Source organism: Triticum urartu, chromosome 4A (assembly GCF_056163025.1).
Source record: "Triticum urartu cultivar PI428250 chromosome 4A, HENAU_Tu73, whole genome shotgun sequence".
Lineage (NCBI taxonomy): Eukaryota > Viridiplantae > Streptophyta > Magnoliopsida > Poales > Poaceae > Triticum > Triticum urartu.
This window is the reverse complement of record NC_141876.1, coordinates 278,572,255-278,583,250: the sequence shown is the minus strand read 5'-3', so window position 1 is coordinate 278,583,250 and position 10,996 is coordinate 278,572,255. Positions and strand designations below refer to the sequence as shown.

Below are 10,996 nucleotides of genomic sequence, written 5' to 3'. Positions count from 1 at the left end.
TTGACATTTCAAAAACATTAAATTTTGACTTTAATTAAATTTTGAATTTAAAGCGGATGGAATCGAAGGGGGATTTAGCAACAGTGAAAACGATGGCATGGCACCATTAACATGGGATTGCTATAGCTTAATTATCGGCTGTTACAATTCTCCTCCACTACAAGAAATCTCGTCCCGAGATTTAGGAGGTAGACAGATACAAAACGGGGTATTCATCACGATGACGATCCTCGCATTCCCAAGTGGCTTCATCTTCAGAAGGATTTGACCACTGAAATTTTTGGAAATTTGATAGCCCTCTGACAGGTGCGACGTTCAACTTGATCGAGAACGCAGACCGGACAGATAATTCACACTTCGATGTAGCGTTTTCAATTCTCACAAAAGGAGAAGCGTTTCATGCATTCAAGGACTAAATCCATGCTTTGGCATTTCAAACAAGATGAGCATGGTAGCTTACTATCTCATTTGAAGGATGTAGTAGATGGGTGGTTTTAGTGGAGCAAATGGTAGTAGTGGTATGGGTTTTCAACCAGTCCATTCCTAGAATGAGGTCAATATTGGATGACTTTAAAACAATGGGGGAAACATGAAATTCCATCCCTTTAATTTCAACGGGGACGTTGTAACTAACCATGGTGGTTCGACATTGGCGCGCATGGGTGTGTACCACTAGAGTATTCTTCATCTCTTCGAACTTAATTCCATGCATGTATGTAAAATCTTCAAATATGAAAGAATGCGATGCTCCTGGATCGAATAAAATAGAAAATGGTACTGAGTTAACAAGAAGAGTACCCAACACCGTAGCAGACTGGCCTTGAGCTTCATTCAGATCAATGTGGTTAGCCTGACCATGACCATAAGGTCTTGCATTGTTGTTGCGGGGCTGATTGTTACCATGGCCAGTTGGAGGAACTGCAAGCTGGTACTAATTCTGAGGGCATTCCCTGGCAGGTGACCTGGTTGACCATGCTTGAAGCATAGACCATCATTTGTATGGGGAGCGGGAGCTCGGGGGGCAGCTTGAATTCTTGGTTGTCCGGGTGGTGGAGGAGGCAGGCGAGGTGCAGCCTAGGACTGCCTTGGTACAGTGGCAGCTGGTGGATACATGTTGTGAGGGATCCATATCTTACGCTTCTACGATGACGGGACCGAAGATGAACCCACGTCACGGTTGCGTCTGAGGGATCCCAGGTGTTCCTGCAAAGAAGTTTCGACCTGAATGGCCTTGTTCACCAAGGTGGCGAAATCAGCTAAGTCATGCACGAGGAGCGCTATTTTGATATCAGCTTGAAGTCCGTCACGGAACTTTTCCTGTTTACGTGCATTGGTGGCAAGGTCTTCTTCAGCATAGCGGGACAAGTCAAGGAACTCCCATTGATAAGCATCCACAGTTTTGTTGCCTTGGGTGAGGTTGCAGAACTTGCGCTTCTTCTTGTCCTTAATTCTTGAGGAATGAAGCGGGCACGAAAAGTAGCTTGGAAATCCGGCCAAGTGATGACTGTTCCAGCAATTAGTGAATGCCTATGGATGTCCCACCATTGAGCATCGGGACCCTACAGATAATATGCCGCGAAGGTGACATAGCTGGCAGGGGCTACACCAGCAGACTCTAGCTCAAAAGTGATGTCACGGAGCCGGCCATCGGCATCAAGTGGCTGAGTTGAGCTGCGGTAGATGGTTGGGTCGAGATGTGCAAAGTCGTTCAGTGTCACAGTGGCTGGCTGTTGGTTCAAGTTGGGGCGAGGAAACTAAGCCATCATATTCTCCATGAACTGGGGATTTAGCTCAAACTATTAGATCATCCCAGCCACGTACTCCGGCGGTGGTGGGGCGTTTCCACCACTACCACAGCCAACGGGTCTAACCATCCTGCTAACATATAACAGGGTAGTTGAGCATTTGAGAATTTGCAAAAGACTAGGGATTATTCATGATGTAACATGCACAATGATCGAGGTACGATGGGCACAACATAGTAGTCATATTTTACAAAAGGGGCCATACATAGAGTTCAGTACATTGACTAATGACATCGTAGGCGGCACGCAGGCTCGCGACGAATGCATTCGATACTAATAAGTAGGACAGCATCAGTCCTAGAAGGAACTATGGAGGTAGGTGTAGTCTGCCAACTACTGGTGACGTGTCGAGAAATCCTCCACGTAACGATCCTGCGGTCCATGGTTACTCTGGTGCAGAACTCGGCGCTCAGGTGGCAAAAGGGGACCACTGGTGACCCACAAGTATAGGGGATTGCAACAATTTTCGAGAGTAGAGTATTCAACCCAAATTATAGATTCGACACAAGGGGAGCCAAAGAATATTTGTAAGTATTAGCAGTTGAGTTGTCAATTCAACCACACCTGGAGATTAAATATCTACAGCAAAGTGATCAGTAGCACATTAATATTACAGTTTTGATAGAAGTGGTAACATTAGCAATGGTAACGGTAACAGCAGTAACAGTTTTGTAGCAGCTATAATAGCAGCAATAGCAATAGTAACTTAGCAAGAACAATATGTGGAAAACTCGTTGGCATTGGATCGTGAATTCGCTAGATGGTATTCATCATATAGCAGCCATAACCTAGGGTGATACGGAACTAGCTCCAGTTCATAAATATAATGTAGGCATGTATTTCGTAAATAGTCATACGTGCTTATGCAAAAGAACTTGTATGATATCTTTTGTCCTACCCTCCCATGGCAGCGGGGCCCATGAGGAAACTAAGGGATATTAAGGCCTCCTTTTAATAGAGAACCGAACAAAGCATTAAGACATAGTGAATACATGAACTCCTCAAACTACGGTCATCACCGGAAAGTATCCCAGTTACTGTCACATTGGGGTTTACGGATCATAACACGTAATAGGTGAATATAACTTGCAAGATCGGATCTGGAACATAGATATAATGGTGAAAACACAAATGGTTCAGATCCGAAATCATGGGACTCGGGCCCTAGTGACAAGCATTAAGCATAGCAAAGTCATAGCAACATCAATCTCAGAACATAGTGGATCTAGGGATCAAGCCCTAACAAAACTAACTCGATTACATGATGAATCTCATCCAACTCCTCACCGACCACCTATCCTACGAAGGAATTACTCACTCCCAGTGGGGAGCATCATGGAATTGGTGACGAAGGAGGGTTGGTGATGATGAGGACCAAAGATTCCACTCTCCGGAGCCCCAAACGGTCTCTAGATCTTGCCTCCTGATGAAGAACATGAGGTGGCAATGGCTCCGTATCATGACACGGGATGAAACTTCCTCTCTTATTTTTTCCGAAAATAGGTATTTATGGAGTTGGAATTAGGGACAGGGGGCCACGAGGTGACCACAACCCACCTGGGCGCGCTTGGAGGGGGTGGCGCACTATGGTGTATCATGCCAAACCAGGGCACCCCCTACGGTGGTTCTTGGTCCCAGTTTTTTTATTTATTCTAAAATAAATCTCAAAAAAGTATTATTCCAATCCGAGAACTTTTATTTCTGCACAAAACAACACCATGGTAGTTCTGCTGAAAACAGCGTCAGTCCGGGTTAGTTTCATTCAAATCATGCAAATTAGAGTCCAAAACAAGAGCAAAAGCGTTAGGAAAAGTAGATACGATGGAGACATATCAAATCCCCCAAGCTTAAACCTTTGCTTGTCCTCAAGAAATTCAGTTGACAAACTAAAAGTGACAAATAAAAACTTCTACAGACTCTTTTGTTCTTGTTTGCATAAATAAGCTTAAGTAGCACCCAGGTTTTCAGTAAAGATCATGACTAACCATGTCAACAACAACTCTTAGAAATTATATTAACTCATATCAATAGCATAATCAACTAGAGAGCAATAATAAGATATATCAAATGTCAATACTTTGTCAAAACAATCATGATATAATATGACAACAGTGGTATCTCGCTAGTCCTTTCTGAGACTGCAAAACATAAATGGAGGGCACCTCCAAAGTTCAAGCAGCGACTAAACATTGTAATTCATGGTAGAAAAGATCCAGTCATGATGCATCCAACATTAACTATACACAAGGCATGAGGATGACAATAGTGCTCTCAGATCTGGCGCTTGTTTGAGAAGGTGATGACTCAACATAAAATTAAATAGATAGTCGCTACACAGAGGGAAGCACGTATTTGAAGAGGTGCCAGAGCTCAAAGCTTAAAACAGAGATAAATATAATTTTGGGAGGTACACCCTTCTTGTCAATGTTACGACCAAGAGTTATCAATATCTTCCATGCTAAACACATTAGAGGCGGTTCCCAAGCGATAAAAGTAAAGGTTTACTCCCCCTCCACCAACAAACACACTCCACGGCTAGCCGAATCCACGGGTACCATCCATACCACCAACAATCCTGGGGGAATTTTGTTTAATTATTTACAATTTTTGATTTCGGGACTGGGCATCCCTATTACCGCCCCTCTTGGGCAAGGATGAGTGAAAAAACACTCATCATGAGAATAACCCGCTTAGCATGGAAGATACTGACCGCCCCCTATCGCTCCATGAGCGGTCCAGGCACACAAAGCAGATGTTCATTTGAAATTTTAGAGTTGGCACATGCAAATTTACTTAGGACGGCAGGGTAATACCGCATATAGGTAGATATAGTGGACTCATCTAGAATAACTTTGGTTTAAGGATTTTGATGCACAAGAAGTATTTCCTCTTAGCATAGGTGAAGGCTGGCAAATAGGTTGAGAAGCAGCCAGCTAGAGAGCGAAAACGGTCAGGAACATGTGTTATGCATAATCAACATTGAAAACTAGCATGAGTAGGATATGAACACCATGAACATAAATATCATAGAGGCTATGTTGGTTTTGATTCAACTACATGCATGAACATGTGCCAATTCAAGCCACTTGAAACATTCAGAGGAGGATATCATATCATCATACTACATCACAATCATTTTAATGTGTGTTGACATCCAAGATAAATCATTATCCACCCCTAGATACTTAAGCATGGCATGAGCAACTATAATCTTTAATTGTCATTGCAAACATGTTTGATCATAATATGCTGAATCATGGGTACTAGGTTAAACATATTTACAAAAATAAAACAAGTTGAGTTCATACCCACTTCTCTCTGCCACACTCACTTCATCAAATATCGTCATTATTGCCTATCACTTGCACGACCGAATGATATGGAAATAATAATAGCGCAAGAGTGCCATGGACTAAGCTGGAATCTGCAAACATTTTATTCAAAATGAGAAGACAAGGCAATATGGGCTCTTTGTTAAATCAATAGTAATGCATATAAGAGCCACCCAACATTTTCATTGTGGTCTTCCCCTTGGTACGACTCAAAAAAAAGAAAAGGAAAAGAAATTCAGATTAACACACTGAAATATTTCTATAGTTTTTAGTTTTTCTTGAAAGAGGCAAATTAAAGAAGGAAAAAGAAAACGAGAAAAACTATTTACACGGTAAAGCTCCCAACAAGCAAAGAAGAATCGAGAAATCTTTTTGGGTTTTCTTTTAATACTACCACTAATTAAACTAGAAATAAAAACCAAAAAGAAGCAAGAAATATTTTTGGATTTTCTCAAAGTTTTTCAAACACACAAGAAGAAACCGAGAAAATGAATCTAGCATGGATAATACAATGAAAAAGTGTGAACACCGGCAACTGGAATGAAATGTTTGAGCATGAATATAATGTCGGTGGAAATACGTACTTCCCCAAGCTTAGGATTTTGGTCTAGCTTGGTAATCACCATCCACGGCCTGGATAATAATCTGAATGATAGCCCATGGAGGCTCTTGGTGCAGCCTCCTCAGCCCATCGAGCAGCCTCGACCTCCGCATTGTACAAGCGGGCCTTGCTCTCAAGAACATAATATATTCTTTTGCTGTGAAAATCAAAGAGAGCGGGCACAGGCAAAACAACAGGCACAACGGGTTCTTTATTGAATCTCAAGTTATAAGTATAGTTAGTGATTGTGCCCGTAAGGAACTTATGGCGCTTCATGGCCTCAAAGTCTAAGTACTGAGTAGGTAGGATGGGATCATTAGGAAGAGGTGTCACACCAACCTCTCAAGCTAAACGAGAAGCATAAATCCCACCATAAAAATGACCACTGTCAACATTACGTGGCAACCTACATGCAACTATTGCTCCAAGATTATAACTTTTAATTCCGGTCAAAGTTGTGTGTATGAGGCTCAAGTCAGGAGCACATAGCGTGCTACAATCTTGCTTGCCCACGAAGCATTTGCCATTAAAGAGTGCAAAGTAGTGAATCAATGGAAAATGGATACTTTTTATTCTACCTTGTGTCACTCCTCTATCCTCTCGTAACAAAGACTAGTTAAAAATGACTCATACTCTAATCTTGGTGGTTTGTCCAGCGAACCCCAATATGGAATTTTACAGGCAACACAGAAAACATCTAGAGGCATGGTAAATGGATGATCATAAAGATTGAATGAAACTCTAGACTCACGAGGATGATATTTAAATTCTCAATGAACGTTTCCGTGAGGTTGAGATGTCGGTTGTACTTATCTTGGATGTAGGGGCCGAGCTCGGCAATGTGAACATACTGCTCAAATTCTTCCTTAATACCTGCACTCACCATGAAATCGTTGCACGGCCATAGGCATGATTTGGTAGCGAAATCCTGTCTTGAGCTTGCACTTGGTTCAACATAGGACCTTCGTATCGAGCCACTACTCAATGATGCCTCCGAATACCTCCTCCTCGAAGAACTCCTAAAGAATTGCATTTTTATTTGCAAACAATTTTCTGAAAAATTTTGGGGCACAAAATTTTGTCAACAAAACTTCACAAGATTGATAGCAACTACTTGTAAGGATGCATAGAGGCTATATTAAGCATTCAATCTACTTAGAAATCTAAGAATTCAACATGCAAGATGATGTACAGCAACACCAAGAGTAGCTAAATATTTCAAGTATAACCCACTAAAGCAGAAATTGAGCAATGGAGGAGTCATATACCAAGTAGCAATCCCCAAAAACAGTTTCGAAAACGGAGCTTCGAGCGAAGAGATCGAAATCCGCGAGTTTGAGATCAAGAACACAAGAGAGAGAGAGAGACAGAGAGAGAGCTATGGTGATTTTTTTTCTGGTGGTAGCGGATTACATGGGCTTAAGAGATAAGTGAGTGGGCCCACGTGGGTACCACAACCCACCAGGGCGCGCCTGGGGTTGCCGGCACGCCCTAGTGTCTTATGGTCATCAAGTGCACCCCCCCTTGATGTTATTTGTACCAGAAATTCGGAAATATTCAGAAAAAATCATATTAAATTTTTATAACATTCTGGGCACTATTATTTTTTGGTCATTTTTTATTGCACGGAAAATCTGGAAAATGGGATAAACATGGCATTTTATTTTATTTAACTAAGAAAAATCGAAAACAAAAGGTGGGAGCAGAAGGTTGTGCCTACTAAGTTCATCAACTTCATACCTCTCAAAAATGATCCATTAATAAGGTTGATCAAGTCTTATTAACAACCACTTTCAATTAGCATGAAACCGAAGAACTTTCGTAAAACACTAAGTTACCTCAACGGGGATATGCATATCCCCAACAATAAGTATATCATATTTCTTTTTAGCAGTAGGTAAAGGGAGTTGAAAACTTCCAATAGTGATTGTCGGAGACTTTTCAATAACATTAATACCATTCACTTGAAATTGTTTCTTTGGAAAGTGCAATGTATGCTCATTACCATTCATATGAAAAGTGACCTTGTTTTTATTACAATCAATGACAGCCCCTACAGTATTCAAAAAGGGTCTACCAAGGATAATCGACATGTTGTCGTCCTCGGGCATCTCAAGTATAACAAAGTCTGTTAAGATAGTAACATTTGCAATGACAATTGGGCACATCCTCACAAATACCGATAGGTACGGCAGTTGATTTATCAACCATTTCCAAATATATTTAAGTAGGTGTGAGTTTATTCAAATCAAGTCTTTTATATAAAGAGAAGGGCATAACACTAACACCAGCTCCTAAATCACATAAAGTAGTTTTGACAAAATTTCTTTTGATGGAGCAAGGTATAGTTGGTATTCCTGGATCTCCAAGTTTTATAGGTACTCCATCCTTAAAATAAGAATTAGCAAGTATAGTGGAGATTTCAGCTTCAGGTATTTTTCTTTTATTAGTGATGATGTCTGTCATATATTTTGCATAATGGGCCATCTTTAAAATATTAGTCAAGCGGGTGCGCAAAAAGACTGGCCTAAGCATTTTAGAAAAGCGTTCAAATTCTTCATCATCTTTTTTCTTAGTTGGTTTATGTGGAAAAGTCATGGGTTTTCTAACCCATGGCTCTCTTTCTTTACCATGTTTTCTCGCAACAAAGTCTCTTTTATCATATATTTTATTTTTAGGTTGTGGGTTATCAAGATCAATAGCAGGTTCTATCTCAACATCGTTATCTGGTTCTTTATCATTGTCTGGTTGGTTGTCTTTATGAACATCATCATTATCAGTTTCATTACCACTAAGTGAATTTTCATTGCCATATTAAGTTTCAGCATCAGAGATAGGGACATCATTATCTTCAGGAGGTTTTTCTTTTTCAGGTTCACTAGAGGTATGCAAAGTCCTATCAATTTATTTTTCTTCTTCTTTTTAGAAGGACTAGGTGCATCTATGTTAATTCTTTGAGAGTCTTGTTCAATTCTTTTAATGTATCCCTCAGGATAATGTGGTTCCTGAGTCATTTTACCTCCTCCAGTTGCTAATCTAACAGCAAAATCATTCATATTATTATTCATTTCATTAAGCAATTCTCTTTGAGATTTAGCAACTTGTTCTAACTGAGTTTGAACCATAGAGGCATGTTTTCCTACACCTCTAACATCATTAGTGATTCTAAATAACAAGTCACTCAAAGGAGCAATCCTATCAGAGTTGTATTTCAATTGTTTCATAACATTTGCATTGAAGTGATCGTGTTTGATGATGTACCTACCAAATTCATATTGGCACTGACTAGGATGTTTCTTGTAAGGGATGTCACTCTCATCAAACTTTATAAAAGAATTTACCTCTACCACCGGTGGTGGTGGTGTGTCAAGTTCATGTATTTCTTCAATGGGAGGTAAATTTTTAACATCTTCGGCTTTAATACCCTTTTCCTTCATACATTTCTTTGCCTCTTGCATATCTTCAGGACTAAGAAATAAGATACCCCTCTTCTTCGGAGTGGGTTTAGGTAGTGGTTCAGTAAGAGTCCAATCATCATGATTTTTCAATATTTTATTCAATAATTCCTCAGCTTGTTCAATAGTTCGTTCCCTGAAAACACAACCAGCACAACTATCTCTAAAATCCCTAGAAGCATCAGCTAATCCATTATAAAAGATATCAAGTATTTCATTTTTCTTTAGAGGATGATCAGGCAAAGCATTAAGCAATTGGAGAAGCCTCCCCCAATCTTGTGGGTGACTCTCTTCTTCAATTTCCACAAAGTTAACTATTTCCTGCAAGGCAGCTTGTTTCTTATGAGCAGGAAAATATTTTTCAGGGAAGTAATAAATCATATCCAAGGGACTACGCACACAATCAGGAGCAAGAGTATTGTACCATATCTTAGCATCACCCTTTAATAAGGACGGAAATAACTTGAGGATATAGTAATAGCAAATTTCCTCATCATGAGCAAAAAGGGTAGCTATATCATTTAATTTTGTAAGATGTGCAACAACAGTTTCATTTTCATAACCATGGAAAGGATCATATTCAACCAAAGTAACTAACTCTGGGTCGACAAAGAATTCATAATCCTTATCAGTAACAAAGATAGGTGAAGTAGCAAACTTAGGATCACATTTCATCCTAGCATTCAAAGATTTTTCTTTCAGTTTGCATAATAATTTCTTAAGATCATCTATATCATTGCAAGCAAGAAAGTCCCTAGCTATCTCCTCATCCATAACATAACCTTCGGGTATCTTAGGCATTTCAGTTCTAGGAGAGCTAGGTCGAATAGGTGTTTCATAATTCTCAATTTCAAGAGTTTCATCGGTTTCAGCATTCTCAATATCTTTAGCTCTAGCAAGTTGTTCATCAAGAAAATCACCTAGTGGAACATTATCAGTAAGCAAGGAACTAGCATCATCATTAACTTGCGACATATCAGGATTAATAGCATATGGTTGAAGGAAATATGCCCTAGAGGCAATAATAAAGTTGTTATTTATATTTCCTTATATCATGATAAATGTTTATTATTCATTCTAGAATTGTATTAACCGGAAACTCGATACATGTGTGAATACATAGACAAAATAGAGTGTCCTTAGTATGCCTCTACTTGACTAGCTCGTTAATCAAAGATGGTTAAGTTTCCTGACCATAGACATGTGTTGTCAGTTGATGAACAGGATCACATCATTAAGAGAATGATGTGATGGACAAGACCCATCCATTAGCTTAGCATAATGATCGGTAAGTTTTATTGCTATTGCTTTCTTCATGACTTATACATATTCCTTTGACTATAAGATTATGCAACTCCCGAATACCTGTAACATCCCAAATTTTCAATTTGGAATGTTATACATTAGATCATCATTGCATATCATATTTTATTTTTGCATTTTGGTTGGTCCTAGAAATTATACGCAACTCAATGACCCATGGAGAGGGTTGGGGATTTCGATATTTTCATATTTGAGTTCTCTCAAATTTTGAGAATAGGATCATTTGGTTTTATTTATTTTATCATCAATTATTTCTAATATAGAAATATGATAGAGGGAATAAAATGACTTTCCCAAAATAAAGAAATATTGAGGATTTAATAATAAAATCAAATAAGATTTTATTTCGGAGTTTTTTTGGTGTTTTATTTGAATTAGGAAAAAATGCGTTTTTTTTTCAAAATTGCATTTAGGTCCCAAATAAATGTTCACCTTGTGAGGCTTGATTTTAGAAGCCCGTGAAAATTTATTTCGGAATTT

At 39.3% G+C, this 10,996-nt stretch overlaps 1 pseudogene; it reads right to left on the bottom strand.

The window, feature by feature from the left end:
• Positions 1–397: 397 nt before the first annotated feature.
• Positions 398–10,168, bottom strand: LOC147975592 (uncharacterized; annotated as a pseudogene).
• Between the last annotated feature and the right edge of the window lie 828 nt (positions 10,169–10,996).